Source organism: Bombyx mandarina, chromosome 06 (genome assembly GCF_030267445.1).
Source record: "Bombyx mandarina strain Sakado chromosome 06, ASM3026744v2".
Lineage (NCBI taxonomy): Eukaryota > Metazoa > Arthropoda > Insecta > Lepidoptera > Bombycidae > Bombyx > Bombyx mandarina.
Window position 1 is genome coordinate 3,179,185 of NC_143213.1, and position 11,384 is coordinate 3,190,568.

Genomic DNA, 11,384 nt, shown 5'->3' on the forward strand with positions numbered 1-11,384 from the left:
ATACTCAACTAATCTTCACGATTGGACTTCCACGGCGAAGGAATAACATCGTGTAATAAAAATGAAACCCGCAAAATTATAATTTGCGTAGACCTCTTGTGAGACCAACATCCTGCCTATTTCTGCCGTGAAGCAGTAATTCGATTCGGTTTGAAGGGTGGCGCATCCATTGTAATTATACTGAGACCTTAGAACTTATGTCTCAAGGTGGGTAACGCATTTACGTTGTATATGTCTATGGGCTCCAGTAACCACCTAACACCAGGTGGGGTGAGAGCTCCTCCACCCATCTAAGCAATAAAAATAAAAACTATTGCGATGTCATGGAATGTGAAAATAATGTAAAAAAACCCGTTAAGAAATAGTGTGAATAAGTTATAACAGTTCGGATTTATACATTTGTTAATAGTTTATACGTTGTCTTTGAGGAGTCAATATTAAAATAAAACATTATTATATTTTAGATATGAATATTACGGGATTTCTTACACTGCTCGTACCACTATCTAGCTAGTACTTTTGCTAATACTAGCCCCATCAATAGCAGTACTTGACAGACTCTACCACAGGATCGGAATCGCGACCCACTGAGAAGATCCTACTACGTCATTAAATCTTAAAGACAGTACTAGATTTACTTGTATACTGTTAACTAGGTCACGTTTTGTAACGAAGATGCGCGTGCGATTTCGTCTAAAAGTGAACGGATTTAAAAGTTTGAACAATCTGCTATTTCTTTGTGTTATATCAAGCATCGGTGGTTCAGTGGTAGAATGCTCGCCTGCCACGCGGGCGGCCCGGGTTCGATTCCCGGCCGATGCATAACTTTTGTCTTGTTTTTACTTAATTTTCTTTCAATTAATTTCATACAAACTCTCGTACACTCAACTTATTTCATTTCTACACATTCTTCTTATGTGAATTCGCAGTGTATATCGCCTTCGATAATAAAATTATAAAATATGTTTGAAGTTTGTTTCTTTTTAGCTTTTTTTTTTATTTCCCTTGTAGGCAGACAAGCATACGGCCCACCTGATGGTGAGTGGTGACCGTCGCCCATGGACGTCAGCAATTCCAGAGACAGAACCTTGCCGCTGCCTACCGTTAAGTACTCTCCACAAACCTCCAACTCAACCTAGCTATATCTACATACATATATTATTTACCAAGTCCAACGAAGAACGACCTAAAGAAGAATGATGATGAAGATTTAATTTAAACTAAAGGTCCCGCAGTAGTCGAAAATCGACTATAATTAATTAGAATTGCAAGTTTGTACACTATTATGATTGTATTTTATACTTCTATAATCACAAATTTCGCCAAGACTACGCTATAAAAAATATTAACAAAATAGTATATAAGTAAATAGTATGCATGCGTGTGTGCGTCAAATACATGGTATGTAGTGTGTGTAACGTTTTCTTAATTGATTTATTGTATCTTTTATGCATTCTTTTAAAAAAATATTAGCATTGTGCACTTCTTCTCTATATTCTCTATAAGTGTGGCAAATTTCATACTCCTCCGTCCGCGCAATTTTCGTAAAAAGGGATACAAAGTTTTTGCTTCACGTATTAATAAATACATACATTTTTGAGTCACTTACACAACTTTCATTCGAAGTTATTATATATTATTATTAAAATTTTTTATTAAAATTAAAATAAACAATAATATGTAATTATAAAAAATATTATAATATTTAAAGGTCTTATGTGAACAAAAATATTCGTTAGTGTTAATTATTTAAAGAAAATTAACTTGAAATATTTTCAGCATTTTTGTTTGGGACTATCGGGGCTGGCTTTGAGCCATTAAAAAAAAGGCTTTGAATATTATTATTGTTTTTTTACGCAATTTTATCACTTTTGCTTTGAAGTACATTTCAATTTCACTGTAAGCATTCATTAATTAACTGCAACTCACGAAACCTCTTAAACTAGAATACATAAAACAATATCAAACAGTGTATTTTAAAGCCGCGACTGAAGCAGAATTCACGAGTTAATAAATACACACAAAACTGTCAGCGTAATCAGGTATATTTCGCAACGAGCTTGATTTGTTTGCATTCGACACAACAACAGCAATACAAAACACACAAATGACGTGGGTACTTTTCAAAACCAATGATCACTGTTTATCTATCTATATATTAATACGTGAAGCAAAAACTTTGTATCCTTTTTACGAAAATTGCGCGGACGGAGGAATATGAAATTTTCCACACTTATAGAGAATATAGAGAAGAAGTGCACATTGCTAATATTTTTTAAAAATTATGCATAAAAGATACATTAAATCAATAAAGAAAACATTACACACACTACCATGTATTTGACACATACACATATACTTTTTGTTTATTGCACTGAAGTATTGTCAAACTTTTATTATTGGTTAAAGTCTGTAGTCAAATTGAGAATAGGTTAGTATTGTTTATCTTTAATATTACGAATGTTTGCCTATAGAGTAGTCTTGGCGAAATTTGTAACAATAATGTTGAAACTTATAATTTCAATTAATTATAGTCGAAATTCGACTACTGCGGGACCACTAGTTTATTTAAAGGCATTAAGTCGTAGGTATCATTTTGAGCGTAACTGCCTTTAGTACATACTTTTGTATGACTATCACAAGTGGTTCCATTCGGATTAATTTTGAAGTTTAATCCCTCGGGAATTCTACTTTTTCTTGTACTTTTGGTTTTATTTACGTAGGTATTCGACAATGCAAAAGAAATTGGAACTATTTATGTATCCAACAATGCAAAGGTTTCGCTATTTGATGTCTAATGAAGACGGCAAAGCGTAACATAGCAGGGCATGTGCTCAGCCCGCACGGGTAGGTACCACCGTCCTGCCTATTTCTGCCGTGAAGCAGTACTGCATTTCCATTTTCTTGATGTGAAACATCTATAGCCGCACGTAAAACCGATTTCTGGCGTGGCGACGCATGCCCTGGCGACGCGTCGCCGTGCGCAATCGACTGTGCGATTCTCTCCCACTTGATCCGGCGTTAAACCATCACTTTCGCTACACTGAGCTCGGATACCTATAGTGTATACTCCGTAGTGTAGGTATACAGTGTTGTTTACTACAGTACACATAACCTGTGTTTTACTTGAAAACAAATTATTTTTTCGTAATATTTTATTTTATCATTATGACATATTTAGTTCCTATCACAATCTGTTCTTTTCTGCATATTACTTTTACAAAATAATGTCTATCACAATCTGTTCTTTTTTTGTAATTATAGTTTATAATTTATAAAAAACGAATTTATAGTTCTACTTCAAGAAAGTGTTTAATTCTTTATTCAACACGAAACAATCAGCGTCACGTTCGAAACACGAGCCCTTCCAGTACGTTACATAATTGATGTATTTCCTCATAAACGTGCCGATGCAATGTGATTTACACAGACAAATTCGTTTTTAATACGCTTTTATTAGTTTCAGACGTATGTATGTTTGTAACGGATTCTTTGAACATGATTTTGACCCCCTTCAAAACGTCTGATTAACTCGAAATTTGGTATAGTTTTAAGGACCGATAACAATTCAATATTTTAAAAAAACATTGAAAATATTGAAACTCAACTAAAAATTAGTTTAAAAAAACTAACAAAATACGCTTTTATAGAAAATCCAAGTAAAAAATAGAAAATAAATTTTAATAAATTTGAATTAAAAATAGTGTAAGAAAAAATTATTTTATGGTAAAAAAGCGGGGGGTGCATGGTATCATCATATTATTATTATTATGAACAGATAAGAGTAGAAGGGTTATTTTGATAATATCCTGAAAAGCACTCCACGCTTTTTTACAATAAAATATTTTTTTCTTACACTATTTTTATTATATAATATGTATTTATAACAAAGTATTTCCACGTTCCCGTTGCCATAAAAACGATAGTACGAACAAGAAAATGATCTTTTCATAATTATTTTTCTTCTGTGTGCGTACAAAACAGCTCTCACGGCATATTTTTCACGTAACAATAGGGTACCCAAAAAGTTACATTATTTTAAAATTAAAAAAAAAACATTACTATTAAAGATTGCGAGCTTTATGTACGAACATCAAGAATTCCATAGCTAAAAATATAAAAAAAATCAATTATATATTCGGAACGTGACATCTGTCATTTATGTATAATAATAATAAAATCTCTCTCCACAGACAATCCAACAAGTGCGTCATTTTAAAATTTACTAATAAGAATTATTTATACCTATTTCCGTAAACCCAGTTCAATAAAATCGATCGACTGCCCAGGCCTCGGCCTTCCCGATTAAGGATCGGTCAACACGCTGATCACAAATGTTCTACTCTTCAAACCCGGAAGTATAGCTGCATTGGGGTATAATTTGTCAAGATGGCGGCTCTACCTGGTCCTGCACGCGGGATCTTAAATTCGCTATCAATAAATCACATTAGGCTAGTATAAAACACAAACGCTACTCTCAATTGACAGGTGAATCAATTAGTCTACTTTAACGATACCCCCAAGAAGTGGTGGGATATTATCATTCTAAGCCCACCATGTGTGATCATTAAATCTATGGGCTGAACATAAAAAGCTTTACTTTAGAGTGTTCACCCGGTGGTCCGTCTCAGCAATAGCTACTAATTAAATAAAATCGATTAACTAAGAATTAAAAAAGGTAATGTCCTGTTTTGCTTTTACTTATTTTCACAAGAAACCCAATAGTATAATAGGTAGTGCCTGTGAGATTTTTCTTGAAATTATATGATTTACGTTCACAAAAGAAATCTGCATCGGCCGGGAATCGAACCCGGGCCGCCCGCGTGGCAGGCGAGCATTCTACCACTGAACCACCGATGCTTGACAAAACTAAGTATTATTAAAGATTTATTGTAGAAAATGTGACGTATGATTAAAGCGATGATAAGTATTTTGTATTAATATTACAAAAACAGTTGTGAAATTATGCTTACTAAAGATTTAAAAATTGTGCAATTGTGTATAAGCATCGGTGGTTCAGTGGTAGAATGCTCGCCTGCCACGCGGGCGGCCCGGGTTCGATTCCCGGCCGATGCAAAACTTTTATGAATGTTAATTATTTTACTCCGAAGAACGTCATTTTAGGCTGTATACTTTTTTATCTTCGTTTATCAAATAAACTCATCCGTTGTTTTTAATTATTATTCATTATAATATCATAACACATTTACATTTGGATTAAAAGCTTAAAAATGAAATGTTTTCAAACACAATTACAGGACATTTAAAATGAAAGCACATCGCTAGCTAGCTAGCTCAAAACTAAACTTTTGTTTTCCTTTATTACGAATAGAATCTAATAAACGATCATGATTAATTCAAAATCAGCAGAATTCGACGATTCTTAAATAATAGCTTGGGTAAAAAGTCTTTTCGCATTATAGTATGTATGAACTTGTAATAAAATCTCTTTGGCTATACTATTTGTATCTGGCTGCTTTTGGTATCATTAAAAGTTTTAATTTTAAAGAAGATAATTTCAAATTCAAATTAGGAAAATGTGTTATTTTTATTTATTTTAACCCGGGCTAACTCGCAACAAGGTGATGCTGTGAGTATGGTGGGATTGGAAGAGCATTATTAATTATGAGCTGCTACCACCAGGCAGGAGGACCATCGATTCTGAACTCTACTGCGAACAACTGATGAGATTAAAACATTATTGGAGATTATCCATTGCCATACAGCTTGGCAATGCTGCTAGCGTAATGGGTACTTTCGGGCCGTGTGCGATCCAGAGTGGCTTGTTTGACTAGCCGATGCCTACGTGCACATTGCTGTTAGCGTGGACCTATATTATGTTACTTATGACGACCCTTGTAGCTGAAAGTAAGTTTTGTACTTTTTGACGAACCATGTTGCTGATAGCTCTGTTTCTGTAATCTGACGAAGCGTGTTGCGGATAATAACATGTACTTTTAGGTTATTAAAAGAATATTTTGTGTATTAATAAAAGTTTAAAGATTAAAGCAAGAAGTTGAGAGAAAGCAGCCGGAATTAATCAACAGAAAGGGTTTGGTTTTTCATCATGATAACGCTAGACCTCACACATGTTTAGCCACTCAGCAAAAATTAAGAAAGCTTGGCTGGGAGGCATCCGCCGTATAGTCCTGACCTTGCACCTTCAGATTTCCACCTGTTTCGGTCTCTTCAGAATTCTTTGCAGTGTCAAGTTAACATCACGAGAGGACTGCCAAAACCAATTGTCGCGGTATTTTAATCAGAGGCCCCAACATTTCTATAGCAATGGGATCATGTCCCTACCTACAAGATAGCAAAAAGTTATCGAACAAAATGGTATCTACATACTTCAGTTAAATGTAAATAAACTATATTAAAAAAGGTTGTGAATTTTCTTAAAAAATGCGAAGAAAATTTTTCCCCAACCTATTATAATATAAAATATCCCCTGAAATGAAATATTCTCTAGAAGACTTCACTAGAACTGCGAGATGGTCATGTTGGTGTCATTCCGAACTACGCATGGTAAAGAGAACATAGGATACAACATACACTCTTTACTTGTATTTTTCCAAAATTTTAAGTATCATGCATAAGTTAAGTTTTAATTCCTTTGTTGTTTGCTGTGCCTGGTTTGTCGGAGATTTTAAGAGTTCCAGATATAATTCACGAAGGCACTGACTGAAATATGTCATTTAATTGATCATTTAATTTGCGAAAAAAATAATTTCCATGTTTAGTAATGGTTATTACGTGACACTCGCTCCAATTTCTTAAATACTAGAGGTCCCGCAGTATTTAATCTATTCTCAATTTGACCACAGACGTCAAGAACAAAAGTTTGACAATAAATAGTATGCATGCGTGTGTACGTCAAATACATCGTATGTAGTGTGTGTAATGTTTTCTTTATTGATTTAATGTATCTTTTAAGCATTATTAAAAAAAAAATTAGCACTGTGCACTTCTGCTCTATATTCTCTATGAGTGTGGAAAATTTCATACTCTTCCGTCTGCGCAATTTTCGTAAAAAGGGATACAAAGTTTTTGCTTCACGTATTAATATATAGATTATGTGTATTATCTGTGCTCCAGCTGTCAACGCGGGCATTAACCCCGAGTCAATCAATCACGGGCCTGCGAAATAAGAAAGTAATAATACTTAGATTTGCAAATAAATATTGTTTCTGATTCAGATAAAGCAGTTACCTTGTGCCATTAACGACCTCTTCGAGATTTAACCTTCCGTAATATAACTATTACCGCTTTTTTCTACTTAAAATTCAATACTAAGTGCCATTCTAAGTACTGTAAAGAGCATTATAAACGCAAATGGGTCACTTCGATAAAGCGGCACGACATGAGAACCCTCTCATCGTGGCCGCCGGTAACTACATTCCCGATCCTGCGGACAGAATGGAAAGCAGTCAACGTCGCCCAAAGCACGTCATTTCGGATCCTCCCGATCCACTAACGATGCTTTTAGGTACCTCAAGCACCGGTTATCGTTCCCCACAGACACAGTCCACTAAGTTTCTCGCCGGATCTTCTCAGTAGGTCGCGTTTCCGATCCGGTGGTAGATTTTGCGAAGCACGGCTCGCGCTAGGGTTCGTGTTAGCAACGTCGTCAGGTTTGAGCCCCGTGAGCTCACCTACTAGTCAAGGTTACGCTGAAATAGCCTCTCAAGGCTATGAGCTTAGGTAGGAAAAAAAAGCAAATGGGTGATTACAACCGTTCATCTTATTTCTGCCACGAACCAAACACGAGTTTCGGTTTGAAGATTTTCGACCTTACCTCTCAAGATGGGAATCTGTTATGTTGAAATATCTACGGGCGAATACGTCTAAAACGATAACAGTCCAGAAGCTTTTATTTTATGTGTTTCTCTCCCCAAAAATAAATACGGCGTTAGAAACTTTTCTAGTCAGAACCAGACGGTTCAGTTTAAGGGTCCCCCAGGTGTCGCAATTCTTTGAACTTTTGTCGTCTAGAAGTACAGATAAAATTAAGTTCAATTTGAATGCTTTCAGAAAAATTTCCGTCCTTGTTCTTATAACGTATATATTATGTATAAATCTGCCCATATTTTGAAACAGACTTGATAGATTAGATCGTATTTTTAGGAATAGTTAAACGGTTTGTAGTATAGGCCACGGTCATTGCTTACCATCAAGTGGGTCATATGCTTCATCTACATAAAATAGCAATAAAACATTTATATTAAACAAGCTGTACAACTTGGCGTTTTTATCATAAATGAAAATGTTGAAATTGTGCACTCGTAAATAATTTCTTTCAAATATTCGGTTTTGAAAATTTGGCAAAATAAAAAGTAAAAAAGAGCAATGCATCGGCCGGGAATCGAACCCGGGCCGCCCGCGTGGCAGGCGAGCATTCTACCACTGAACCACCGATGCGCCCTTGAAACTTATGAAATAGTGTATAACTTTTATAATGGAAATGTGTATTCAATTTTCCAAACATTACCTAAGATAATTTTATACCAAAAAAACATGTGTTTTATAGTTCAGGCAATGTTATTTTAAATGTTAATAATAACAATCTTTTGCAATATTTTAAATAGAGAAGCGAAATGCCCTTACGATAGCTCAGTTTTATGATATTTTAAAGATTTAAAGAATTACGGACTTACCGCCAACTGCTCAAAGATTTCACGACTCCTTTTTCAAATGTTGCACAAACTGCGGCAACACGTAGCGCTAGTGTCGCGCTCAGTTTTGATTGCGCGGGTACCGGGCAAGTTGGCGGGAGATTTCAAAATGTAAACCCCAAAATCGAACATTCCCCCCACCGAAATCCACCCGGATTTCCCATTACGATACCAATAACAATGTTTTGTTGATTCAGTTTCACAGTGGACTGTATTTATTAAAATTATTTTAAGTACTTAAATCTAAGTATTTAAACAATAAACTTGACTTATAACTAAAAGGGAGATCACACAAAGACCTACCTTTATGTAATCTTATTATGTTTTCTGTATCATACGACTTACTCTGTGTCCGTCGCTATTGGGAGCGGACAAAGCTTAACGACAGGACGTGTCATTTCATTATTTTTTGTACGAACTTTAACAACTCGCACGATACCATCCGCACCAGGCTTAAGTTCAGTGACTCGCGCTAGATCCCACTGTAAAGGTGGTGCATGTGATTTAATTAAAACTAAATCTCCGATTACTAAATTTCGACAGCTGTTGAACCACTTTTGTCGTTGTTGAAGTGTGTGGAGGTATTCTTGGCCCCCCCATTTCCAAAAAAGTTGTGAAAAGAGTTGTAAAATTTTCCACCGCTCGCGAGGCAAAAAACGATGCTCACTGATATCGAATACCGGTACAGCGAACAATTCCCGCCCGATCACAACATGTGCCGGCGTCAGCACTTGGAACTCCTCTGGATCATCAAATAGTGGACATAGCAGTCTACTATTGAAAACTGCTTCAACCCAAGCAAAAGGCGTTCGGAGCTCTTTGAATGGAAATGATTTGTCTCCTACAATCCGTTTCAAATATAATTTAGCAAATTTTATTGCAGACTCATAGAAACCACCGAAACGATCACTACTAGGAGGGTTATGGCTCCCACGACAATTACGCGCTACAAGTTCTCTTGATAAGCTTTCTAAGTGAGACTCGAAAAAACGCGTAACATCTGCTGAATGTTTCGTAGCCGACACAAAATTGGCATTATCTGAAATAATCATGAGACATTGACTTGTTGTAATTCTTTGCAAAGTGCGAGGACCAACATATAAATAAAATTTATGACAATAATCTATTAAAATGTTTGTAAAAATTGAATTTTTAAGTAAAAGTAAAGAAGGTTTCCTATCAGGTGAAAGACTAGAATTAGACAATTTACCCCCCACCCTGAGGAAACAGTTTGAATCCATGAAGGTAATTAGTTTCCGCAAACTCTGAGAACATCTCTGACCTTTTTGTAAGGCCATAATGTCGTCCACAAATAAATGACTTTGTACGATTTTAATAACAATGTCGTGAGCCTTTCTGCTGTCCTCCAAAAACAGCGATCTACGTTCTGATTGAAAGACTCTATAGTTGTGGATGAACAAGTAAGACCGCGCGATTATACTCACAAGCTTACTAAAACTAGAGTATCTGTTGGTGAGGTCCAACAGTGAATATGCTTCTATGACTTCTGTTGAGACAAGTACAGTACTTAAAGTATTTCGTTCTAGGCTTAGAGTTATAGGTTTAACTGGACCCTCTGACTGGAAGTCATTAAGCCAATGGAGGCCGTTAAGCCACTCATGTATTGTTGCGCATGATGCGTTAAACACGCCTCCAAATTTGTTTGTTGTATTAGAAAGCCACAAAATACAAAGATGCGGGATGATAAATATCGAATCCACGTTTTGTACCGCGCCTACGTGGCTCTTGCATCCACAAAGACTTTCGTACTCACGAATAAATTTTAAATTCGGATGGCGTCCCAACTTCTTTTCTATATTAATGTATTTATGTTCTTCTGCTCCATATGAAACACAAAGTTTATAAAAAGGTTCCAAAGGGTAGTTTACGAAACATCTACTTTTCTTATCACGGTTATGATCGCGATCAGACAATGTCCCTACTGATATATTATTATTATCTGGATGTTGTGGTTCCTTGTTAAGAATACTTTCCATCTCAGAGACAGACTGCGTTTCTTGCTCCAAGTTCACAGAAAGAGCCACAAATGATTTTGTATTATCGCTTTTGATATGATGATTTTCCGTGTCTACAGTTCTATGATCCGAAATCGATACTTGACCTGCGATGACGTAGCCGAAAATGGAATGCAATGCCACCGGCATGTTTTTATCTTGTGGCATGATCTTTTCTCCATCATAAATTTGAGGAAATAGATCACCGGCCAATAACATGTCGATGGGACCCGATGTACCAAAAGTTGGATCAGCAAGTGAAAGATTTTGAAATTTACGGATCACATCATCTGAGATAGACATAGTCGGTAGATTTCCGGCTATTTTTGCAACTATGACTACATCGGTAGTTAATATGGGGCTATCGCACTGACGCGGTTTTACAGTACAGGTAGTTAGCCCCAGATCTGCAATAGGCTTGGCACCTAGACCAATGGAATCGAAATCACACTTTCTCCGCCCTAGTCCTAACCTTAATGCACAGTCTTGAGTTATGTAGCCCGTCATGGCACCACTGTCAATTATAGCACGTACGGGTTGATAGATGCCCCAACAATCTGCGACGTGTATAATTGCGGTTCCGAGCAAGACTGTCGAAGTTGTAGAAACGGTAAGAGCCACCGAGCTGGCATTATTTCCTGAATTGGCACCAGCGCCAGCATCGATGTGAAGTGTGTGATGGTGCATATTTTTGCAA

At 36.2% G+C, this 11,384-nt stretch overlaps 4 non-coding genes across 4 annotated transcripts; 2 read left to right on the forward strand and 2 right to left on the reverse strand.

Annotated features, from left to right (window-relative positions):
- The first annotated feature begins 751 nt into the window (after positions 1-751).
- TRNAG-GCC (transfer RNA glycine (anticodon GCC)) lies at positions 752-822 on the forward strand. The gene has a single exon. It is a non-coding gene; the product is annotated as a tRNA-Gly (tRNA).
- Positions 823-4,789: 3,967 nt separating this feature from the next.
- On the reverse strand, positions 4,790-4,860 carry TRNAG-GCC (transfer RNA glycine (anticodon GCC)). Its single transcript has one exon. It is a non-coding gene; the product is annotated as a tRNA-Gly (tRNA).
- A 145-nt stretch (positions 4,861-5,005) lies between these two features.
- Positions 5,006-5,076, forward strand: TRNAG-GCC (transfer RNA glycine (anticodon GCC)). Its single transcript has one exon. It is a non-coding gene; the product is annotated as a tRNA-Gly (tRNA).
- A 3,271-nt stretch (positions 5,077-8,347) lies between these two features.
- TRNAG-GCC (transfer RNA glycine (anticodon GCC)) lies at positions 8,348-8,418 on the reverse strand. The gene has a single exon. It is a non-coding gene; the product is annotated as a tRNA-Gly (tRNA).
- Positions 8,419-11,384: the final 2,966 nt, after the last annotated feature.